Below are 11,170 nucleotides of genomic sequence, written 5' to 3'. Positions count from 1 at the left end.
TGGAAGCAAGAATGGCCAGACTTCGTCTCACCTATTTTGGTCATGTTGTAAGAAGGGACCATTCCCTGGAGAAGGATGTCATGCTTGGTAGGGTGGATGGTTGACAAAAGAGGGGGAGGCCTTCAACAAGATGGATTGACACGGTGGCTGTGATGATGGACTCAGGTATAGCAGGGATTGTGGGGCTGGCACGGGATCGGGCAGTTTCGTTCTGCTGTGCATGGGGTTGCTATGAGTCGGAAATGACTCAACGGCACTTAACAACAACACAACAACAACAAATATCTTTAAATTTATTGAGGCTTGCTTTGTGGCCTAACATATGGTCTATCATGGAGAATGTTCCATGTGTTCTGGAAAAGAATGTATATTGTGCTGTTTTACGGTGAAGTGCTCTGTAGAGGTCTATAAAATCCAGTTGGTTGACTGTATTTTTATTTAGTTCTTCTGTGTCTTTGTTCAGTTTCTTTCTAGTTCTATCTTCAAATCAAAATTAAAAAGGAGAGATATGAATATCTAGCTAATATAAACCAATAGTAATGGAGGAAATAGTAGCATAATTCATAAACACAATGAGCTCACCACAGAAAATTATATGGAACAAAAAATCAGCAACACCAAGAAAAAAACACATAACAGAACAAGTGCCACCAGAACTCCTACTATATTCATACTTGTTGGTAATTACACCTTACATAAGTGGATTTAATGCACCAATCAAGATATGGAGAATAGTAGACTAGATAGGCAATCACAATGCATTAATATGCTGTCTACAAAAGACTCAACTTAGAAACAAAGACAAAAATACAATAAAAATCAAAGTTTGGTAAAAGATATATCAAGCAAAAAGCAATTAGAAAGGAGGAATTGCAATATGAATTTCTGATAAAACAGACTTGAAGACAAAAGCCAACATAAGAGACAAGGAAGGATACTATATACTGATTAAAACATCAATTGGACAAGAGAATATAACCACAATAAATATCTACACACCCAATCAAAAAGCCCCAAAATACATAAATCAGATTTTTAAAAAACTGAAAAGACAAATGAATGACTCCACAGTAATAGTAGGGGAAGATGTTAATACACCACTTTCCGTGAAAGATAGAACTAGAAAGAAACTCAACAAAGACATTCACCAACTGATGTCTCTGGCTCCTAGTTAAAATCTTTTAAGCTTACTTTACTTTGGATACTTGTGTCACTGGGTTGTTTCTGGGTTATGTCAATATTTGTGTTAATCATTGGTTGTTTTTTACTATTGTTGGTTCTCTGTCTTAAGGAATCCCTTTCACATCTCCTGTAAGGTTGATCTTAATTTCTTAATTTCTGTTTATCTGGAAATGTCTTAATTTCACCATCATATTAGAGGGACAGTTTTGCTGAGTATATAATTCTTGGTATCTTTTTTTTTTTCTTCTTTCTTTTAGGGATCTATATCTATATATAGATATAAATAGATAGATAGATAGATACACACACACATATCATCCCATTGTCTTATCTGCATGGTTTCTGTTGAGAAACCAGAGCTTAGTTTTATTGGTTGCCCTTTGTAGACAACTTTTTTTTTTTTTAATTGTGATTTGCCTGAAAGTTTACAGAGTAAATTCACTTTCCATAGAGCAGTTCACATACACTTTGTCTCATGACATTGATTACAATTTACCACAGTGCAACAGCTTCCCTCCCACTTCCTCCCCATAGTTACCTCTTTTCTGTGTCCATCCCTCCATGCACTCCTGCCCCCTGAGCTGTCTCCCTGTGCATAAGTAGCCCTTCTTTCTCCCATGACTGTTCTCTCCAAGGAGTGTATCTACCTCAGGTAAATGTTCAACTCATATGCCCATCTTTTGTTTGGCTGGAAGACACAGGTGTGGGTTCAATTTTAGACCTGAAGGGCAGCTAGGGGTCATAGTCTCAGTGGTTCCACCAGGGTCTATCACACCAGCAAACCTGGTCCCCCCCCTTTTTTCCCAAATGATTTTGAGTTTTGTTCCACTTTGTTCTCCCTCTCTATTCAGGACCTCATAGATCCCTGTCCAAGTGGTTGACAGTGGTAGCTGGGCACCACCTTGTTCTTCTGGTCTCATACTCATATAGGTTGAGGATTTCATGGTGTACCAGTAGAGAGGGCTGTTTCCATGAATCTTTGTTTTTCATCATTCTTCTTTGCTCTGGATGAGGAGAGACCCATTGTCACATCTAGATAGCATCTTGCAAGCTTTTAAGATGCCAGTCGCTACACACCAAAGTAGGAGGTGGAACAATGTTTTTGTGTAGTATGTTATGCCAATTGAACTTGATGTCCCTTGTGACTGTGGTCCCGAGCCCACAGATTCAACTACTTGATCCCTCTGGGTAGCTGGCTGTGACCAAGAAATGACTATTTGTAGTCCCTTGTCAGCTCTAGTATACCCCTGGTAATTCTTACAGAACATACAAATACACTTTGAATACACTTAGAATCATTGTCTGTGTAGGCAACTTTTCATTTTTACTGTGCTGCTTTGTGGATCCTTTCTTTTTCTTTGATTTTGGTGTTTGATTATGGTATGTTTCAGTGATTTTCTTTGGGGTCTACCTGTTTGGGGTTCATTGAACTTTTGGAATAGAGATCTTCTCTTCTTTCATCATATTAGGGGAATTGTCTTCCAAAAAAATCTTAAAAATTTTCTGTATGGTTTTATTTGTCTTCCTGTTCTGGAATTCTGATCAAATGTAAGTTACTTGTCTTGATGGTATCCCATATGAATCTTAGGCTTTTTTCATTTTGTATTGATCTGTTTTTCTTATTGATCCCTTAATGAAATGAAATGGTATTTGTCTCCAATATCACTAATTCTGTCTTCCATTGATTCAATTTTTCTCCTTTGTCCATTCAATGTGTTATATATTTTTAAATGTTAGTGTTAATATTCTGGATTTCTATTTTTGTTTTTGCATGGTTTCTAATTGTTCACTTATTTTGTAAGTTTGTTTTTGTATTGTTTTCCTAAATTGTTTTAGAATTTTTTGTGTGTTATCCTTAATTTTGTCAGTGTTTTCCTTTATCTCTCTCTAAATCCATTGAAGTATCCTAAATATATATTTTTTTGAATTCTTTATCAGAAAGTTCCAATGTTGCTTTTTTCTCACAGAGGTTTTCTAGGTCTGTATCCTGGTCCCTTGTTTGTACTATTTTATCTTGCTTCTTTGTGTGACTAGGATGGTCAATTATCTCCAAGACAATGTGATGTATTTGCATTATATTTTGTTGCTGATTGTAAACCCAAGATTTTATTTTTTTAATTGTGATTTGGGTGAAAATTTACGGAACAAATTCACTTTTCATACAACAGTTCAAATACACGTTGTCTCATGATATTGATTACAATTTACCACAATGCAACAGCTCCCCTCCCACTTCCTCTCCATAGTTACCTCTTCCCTGTGTCCATCCTACCATGAACTCCTGCCCGCTGAGCTGTCTACCTGTGCATAAGCAGCCCTTCTTTCTCCCATGATTGTTCTCTCCAAGGAGTGTATCTACCTCAGGTAAATGTTCAACTCATATGCCTGTCTTTTGTTTGGCTGGAAGCCACAGGTGTGGGTTCAATTCCAGACCTGAAGGGAAGCTAGGGCTTTTGGTCTCAGTGGTTCCACCAGGCTCTATCAGACCAACAAACCTGGTCCCTTTTTTTCCCCAAATGATTTTGAGTTTTGTTCCACATTATTCTCCTTCTCTATCCAGGATCTTCTACATAGATCTCCCTCTGAGTAGTTGACTGTGGTATCTGAGCACTATGTAGTTTCTTCTGGTCTCATAGTCATATAATCTGTAGATTGCATGGTATATCAGTTGCTAAGAATAACTATTTTCATGAATCTTTGTTTTTCTTCATTCTTCTTTGCTCTGGATGAGGAGAGATGCATCTAGATGGCTTCTTGCAAGCTTTTAAGATCCCAGTCACTACTTGCCAAAGTAGGAGGTGGAACAATGTTTTGTGTAGTATGTTATGCCGATTGAGCTTGATGTCCCCTGTAATTATGGTCCCAAGCCCACAGGTTCAACTACTCAGTCCCTCTGGGTAGCTAGCTGTGACCAAGAAATGACTACAGCCTTGTCCCTTGTCAGCTCTACTATACACCTGGAAATTCTTACAGGATATACAAATACACTTATAGGGCCATTGTCTGCCACCCTTATACATGATCTAACCCAAGATTTTTTTAAAAAAACTTTATTTTGTTTTGGTATTTCTGAGTGAGCAAGGTACTGTGGTCCTCTATTTGCTAGTTGGCAACACTTAAGATCTGACTACCTGTCTCCTGGTGGGTGTGATAGAGAATGAGAGTGTGTGCACAGATCTCTGTTATCGGTTCCTGAAGAGCAGTTGAGGGTGGGTTGGAGTGGTATTGGTGACCATATGTCATTACTCAGTTGGTGCATAAATAAGTGGTGGCCCTCACTCAGAGTGTGGGATTGCAGGAGGTGCAAGTATTGTTGGCTCCTGTGGACACAGTTGCTGTCTCTAACTCAGTTACACAAAAACAGACAGAAAACCACTGAAAAAGTAAAAGCAGCAGAACAAAAAAACACAAACAGTGTAAACAAACAGGAATAATCACACACAAAAAAGAGGCAATAAATGAGAAGAAAAATTTAAAAATATATTTTAAAAAAGACAAAAAAATAGTAAGAGGAAGAGGAAAAAAAAAAAAATCCCACAATATTTGCAAAGGGGGGCAATAAGAAAAAAGAGCAAGATAAAAAGAACAATAAAAATTGAGAAAACTATGAAAAGAAAAACAAGGCATAGAGAGAACCAAAAGAAGAAAAGAAAGAAAATAGAAGGGAACCAGGAAAAGAGAAGAGGGGGGAAAAAAAATCAGGGAAGGAAAAGAGAAAAAAATAGAAAGGAAGAAAGGAGGAAGAAAAAAGTATAATTTAACAGAAACAAAACTTAAAGCGCAGGACACCCAGGCTCTGTCATGGCGCACAGACTGGGATGGAATTTGTGCCCATTCAGAAGGTCAGAAGGGGGATGATAACACCTTTGTTAACCAAGAAGGTAGAGTATAGGAGTAACGAGGGAAATATCATAGCTTTCTAGTTTTCAGCCTCCAGTGCAAGTTACCCATGCTATCCTTGGCTGGTGGAGCCTATTTTTTATGTTGCTGCCTGGATCTAACACCACTTGCAAATATTCAAAATGGCTGTGTCCTCAGGACAGCCAGCATTCCACAGCACTGTTTGTCTCCTTATTTGCTGTTTTCTTTTCTAGTCTTCAGCCACTAGTGCAGTTGCCCACGCAGTCCTTGGCAAGCAGAGCCTTCTTAGGTTGCTGCCTAGATGTGAATGCCACCTGTAAATATTCAAATTGACCATGCCATCAGGACAGCTGACAGTCTGCAGCTCCATTTGTCTCCTTATACTCTGTTTTCATTCAGGTTCCTCTATGCATTGGTATTTAACCCACTTCTTTATCCTTCCCTTAAAAACTCAGGGTTCCAGTATTATATTCTATACCTGTTTCAACTGGTGTCTCATTTCTTTGTTGCAAAAGGTCTTTGTAGCTTCTCTGCCTATTCCACCATCTTTCTGGAAGTCTCTTTTCATCTTCTTTTGATGCTTCCTGCATCATTCAACGTTTTACTCGTGGAATCCTCCAATATTGTCATTAGAGGCTTGAATTTTTTTTTCCCCCAGTTCATTCAGCTTGAGAAATGCTGTGTTCTTCCCTTTTGTTTTTCTAACTCCTGGTCTTTGCACGTATCATTATAATACTTTACTTTGTCTTCTTGAGCCACCCTTTGAAATCTTCTGTTCATCTCTTTTATTTAATCATTTCTACCATTTGCTTTAGCTACTCTCTGTTCAAGGGCAATTTTCAGAGTTTCTTCTGACATCCATTTTGGTCTTTTCTTCCTTTCCTCTCTTTTAAATGAATTTATAATTTCTTCATGTATGATGTCCTTGATATCATTCCACAACTTGTCTGGTCTTCTGTCATTGGTATTCAGTACATCAATTCTATTCTTCAGAAGACCTCTAAATTCATGTGGGATATAATCAAGGTTGTATTTTGGCTCTTGTAGACTTGTTTTAATTTTCTTCAGTTTCAACTTGAACTTGCATATGAGCAATTGATAATCTGTTCCACAGTTAGCTCATATCCTTGTTTTGACTGGTGATATTGAGCTTCTACATTGCCTCTTTCCACAGATGTTATTGATTTAATTATTCTGTATTCCCTCTGGTGAGGTCCATGCATATTGCCATATGTTGATACAAGTTATTTGCAATGAATAAGTTGTTGGTCTTGCAAAATTCTATCATGTGATCTCTGGCACCAATTCTATAGCCAAGGTCATATTTTCTAACTACTAACCCTTCTTCTTTGTTTCCAATTTTCATATTCCAATCAACAGTAATAGTCAATGTATCTTGATTTCATGTTTGGTCAATTTTAGACTGCAGAAATTGGTAAAAATCTTCAATTTCTTCATCTTTGGCTTTAGTGGTTGGTGTGTAAATTTGATTGAAATAGTATTAACTAGTCTTCTTTGCAGGTGTGAATATCATCCTATCATTGACAACATTGTACTTCAGGATAGATTTTGAAATGTTCTTTTTCACAATGAATGTGACACCATTCCTCTTCAATTTGTCATTCGTGGCTTGGTAGACTGTATGCTACTCTGATTCAAAATGGCTAATACCAGTCCATTGTTGCTCACTAATGCCTAGGATATCAATCTTTATCCATTCAATTTCATTTTTTATAACTTCCAATTTTCCTAGATTCATAATTCGTACATCCCATGTTCTATTAATGAATTGTTGTAATTGTTTCTTTCCATTTAGAGTTATGCCTGATCATCAGTTGAAGGTCTTGAAAGCTCCATGTCATTGAGGTTGACTCTACTTAGGGGAGGCAGCTCTTCCCCAGTCTTATTTTGAGTGACTTTCAACCCGAGGGGCTCATTTTCTAGCACCATATCAGACAATGTTTCAACACTCTTCATAAAGTTTTCAGTGGTCAATGTTTTCAGAAGTGAATGGTCCCATTCTTCTTCCCTGCCTTAGTCTGGAAGCTCGGCTGGAACCTGTTCACCACGGATGACCTTGCTAGTATTTGAAATACTGGTGGCATATCCTCCAACCTCACAGCAACATGCAAGCCCCCATAGTATAACAAACTAACAGACAAGGTGTGTGCATACATCTATTCATGTCCAGGCCCTCATTTCCTTACTGTATATACTTCATAGTGAGATTGCTGGATCAAATGGCATTTCTATCTCCAGCTTTTTAAAGTAGCACCATACTGTTTTGCACAGTAGTCACACCATTTTACAGTCCCACCAGCAGTGTATGAAAGTTGCAGTCTCTTCACATCCTCGCCAACATTTTTTTATGTCTTATTCAACTTTACTATTAAATAAATTAATTAAAATAATTAATTTTTGCAGTGTTTCCAGTCCTCCCCATCCACCCCTGGTAACCAACAAAGAACGTTTCCTTCTGTATATAAATCTTTCCTTGACTTTACAATAATGAACTAATGCAATATTTGCCCTTCTGTGTTTGACTCATTTCACCCAGCATAATGTTCTTCAAGTTTATCCATGTTATATGGTGTTTTGCAGATTCTACATTATTCTTTAGTGTTGCACATTTTTTGTGTGTATGTACCATAGTTTGGTTATCTATTCTTTTGTTGGTGGGGACCTAGGTTGTTTCTATCCTTTTGCTATTGCAAATAGTGCTGTGATGATCATGGGTGTGCATATCTCTGTTCTTGTCCTGGCTCTCACTTTTTAAGGATATATACCTAGGAATGGGATTGCTGGATCAAATGCTATTTCTGTCTCTGTCTTTTAAAGGAAGCACCATACTGTTTTACAGTGGCCACACCATTTTACAGTCCTTCCAGCAGTGTATAGGAGTTTTTATCTCTTCACATCCTCACCTTCATTTTCTGTCTTATTCAACTTTATTATTAATGCAAGGTGATATCTCGTTTTTGTTTTGATTTTCATTTCTCTAATGGTTAATGAAGGGTGTCACGATGGGGAAATCATTTGGCTGCTAATCAAAAAACTGGCATTTTGAATCCACCAGGCACTCCAGAAGAGAAATATTACACAGTCTGCTTCCATAAAGATTTTCAGCCTTGGAAACCCTATGGGGCAGTTCTACTCTGTACTATTGGGTTGCACTATGAGTTGGAATTTACTCGATGGCAGTGGATATAACAGTTAATGATCACCAGCATTTCTCCATGTTTTTGCTGACCATTCCCAGACTGAGAATGTCTTCTTTGATGAAGTGTCTGTTCATGTCTTCTGCCTATTTTTATATTGGATTATTTGTCTTTTTGTTTTTGAAGTGTTGAAGTTTTCTATAAATTTTAGAGATAAATCTCCTGTTGGATATGTCAGTGCCAGATATTTTTTTTCCCAGTCTGTAAGTTCTCTTTTTTACCTTTGGAGAAGTCTTTTGATGTACATAATAATTTAAGTTTTTGAAGGTCCCAGTAATCTAGATTATCCGCTGCTGTTTGTGCATTTTTTGGTTACGTTTGATAGTGTATTTATGCCCTCAATTGAGGCCCCTAAGTTTGCCCCTATTTGTTTTTGATGATCTTCATAGTTTTGGGTTTTACATTTAGGTCTTTGATCCACGTTGAGGTCGTTTTAGAATATAGTGTGAAGTATGGATTTTGTTTCATTTTTCTGCAAATACATATCCAGGTTTTGCCATCACAACTTTTTAAAGTGACTGTCTTTTCCTCATTTAATAAATTTTGGCCCTTTGTTAAAGGTTAGCTGTCCATAGGTGGATGGATTTATTTCTGGGTTTTCAATTCTCTTCCACTGGTATATGTGTCTTTCACTGTACCAATAAGAGGTTATTTTATCTACCATGGTTTTACAGTAGGTTTTGAGATCAGGAATTGTGAGACTTCCAACATTGTTGCTCTTCCTCAGTAGTATTTTATCTCTTTCTTTTCCATATAAAGTTAGTAATAGTTTCTTTCCATCTCCTTACAAAATGTTGATAGAATCTGGATAAGAATTGAAATATATCTAAAGAATGCTTTGGGTAGTATTGACATTTTCACAATGTCTAGTCTTCCTGTCCATAAACGTGGTGTGTTTTCCATTTATGTAGGTCTCTTTTAGCTTTTTTTTTTTTTTTTTTTTAATAGTAGTTTTATAGTGTTTTGTAGTTTTCTCTGTAAAAGTGCTTTACATCTCTGGTTAGGTTTATTACCAAGTATTTTATCTTTTGATAGCTATTGTAAATGATATTGTTTTTCTTCTTTCCTTTTCAGAGTTCTATCTTTCTTTCTTTTTGATGTAGAGAAATACAACTGTTTTGTGTATGTTGATTTTGTACTCTGTTGGTCATTGGTTTTGTGTAAGTGATTTTAATAATATTGAGGAGAGAGTTCCAGTAAGATGTGGACTAGGCAGAAAGACTGCACAGACCCTCTTCAACAAAGAAGGAAAATCAATTAACACAGACACAAAAGATAATCCTGGATCCCTGAGCATCGAAGGGAAGGATATAGAAGTGGACTTAACCCTAACTAGCAGAAGAATTTGCATGAAAATACCAGAAAAGGAGACAGACGGAGCTGCAGTCTGGCAGTGATCCTGAGCAATGCTGACAGCATGCCACAGACAGTTTTGAGAGTGCTGGGTGGTGGTAGGACCTAAGAATTAACCTAAAAATCAGCCCTGCTCACCAGGGACTGCACGAGAACTGCTTTGGTGGATGGGGAAAAAAACGGAGAAGGTGAAGAGAAATTCAGGCTGAGCTGTAAACTTTTGCTTGTCCATAGGGTACTGCCATTTTGAATGTTCACAAGCAGCTTGACCATTTTGGATATTTAAAGAGACAGTGCTCTTGCAGATTCCAGGGGCTTAAGAACAGGTTCTGTTTGCCAGCAACCCCAAGGACACTCTGGACCTGGACTCAAAACTGAAAAGGTGCGACATTCCTCTTGTTACTCTTATACCCCACACCCACTTGGTGAAATGAGGTGCGGCCATCCCCCACTCCCAGCTACCTTCAGGGCCAACAGGAATTCCATCACAGTCTGTGTGCTTAGATGGAGCCTGGGTGCCCTGCCCTGTCCCCCACCATTTTTTTTTTCTCTTTATTTATTTATTTCCTTTTCACTTTCTGTTTTCTGGTGATTAGTTTGCTTGTATTTGTCTGTTTTAAAACAACTATTATTATTAATACTTTTGTCCTTCTTACTATTATTCTTATTATTTCCCTCCCAGGTCCTAGTTTTAAGCTTTTTTCCTTTCCCCTGTTCCTGGTTGATTTTTTTTTTATTTAAGTTTTATTTCCTTTTTTTCTCATGAATAACCCCATTGCTTGTTTTTCTTTTTGCATTTTTCCCATTTTTCTTCATTATTCTCCTTCTCTACCTTTTTTCTCTCAGTGCCCTATCCCCAGATATTGCAGGTTTTCCTTTTTTTTCTTTTTCCCTTTATTTATTTCTTTTTTGTTATACTCCCTCTATGATTACATTGTGTAATTTTTGTCCATGTGCTTTTAGGTTTTTGATGGATATTCAATTGTAATTGGTGTCTAAATGATGGGGAGACAACAAGAGTTCCCATAAGACACAACTACACCCACACCTACTGCAACTTCACTTACTGAGTGGAAGCCACTTCCTCTTTCTCCACCAATGGGCCAATGATAAAAGAAAAACCACCAAGAAGAGCCTGAATCTCCATTGGCTGCTTTTCACAAACCATTAACAGAGATCTAAATAAAACAATGCCACAATGCCTCAGAGACGACAGATCATCACAGTCCACAAAATGGAGCAGGATAAAGTGGTGGAAAAAAGCAGGATACAGACCCAAAACACATCCCTGAGGAAGAAGCAGCATTGGAACTCTCTGATCAGGAATTCAAAAGAATTATACTTAGGCATTTTCAAAGGATTCAGAGACAGACCAAAGAAAACACAGAAAAAACACGAGAAGAAATTTAGAAGAAAAGAGAAGAAAAAAATGACAAAATAAATGAAAAATTAGAAATGATTTTAAATATGCAGATAGAAATCCAGAAGATTAATACTAAATTGTCAGAAATAGATAACACATTGGAAGGGCAAAGGAGTAGAATAAATGCAATGGA

Source organism: Orycteropus afer, unplaced genomic scaffold (genome assembly GCF_000298275.1).
Source record: "Orycteropus afer afer isolate SDZICR_OR568_19922 unplaced genomic scaffold, OryAfe1.0 scaffold00283, whole genome shotgun sequence".
Taxonomy (NCBI): Eukaryota; Metazoa; Chordata; class Mammalia; order Tubulidentata; family Orycteropodidae; genus Orycteropus; species Orycteropus afer.
This window is presented reverse-complemented; position numbering follows the sequence as displayed.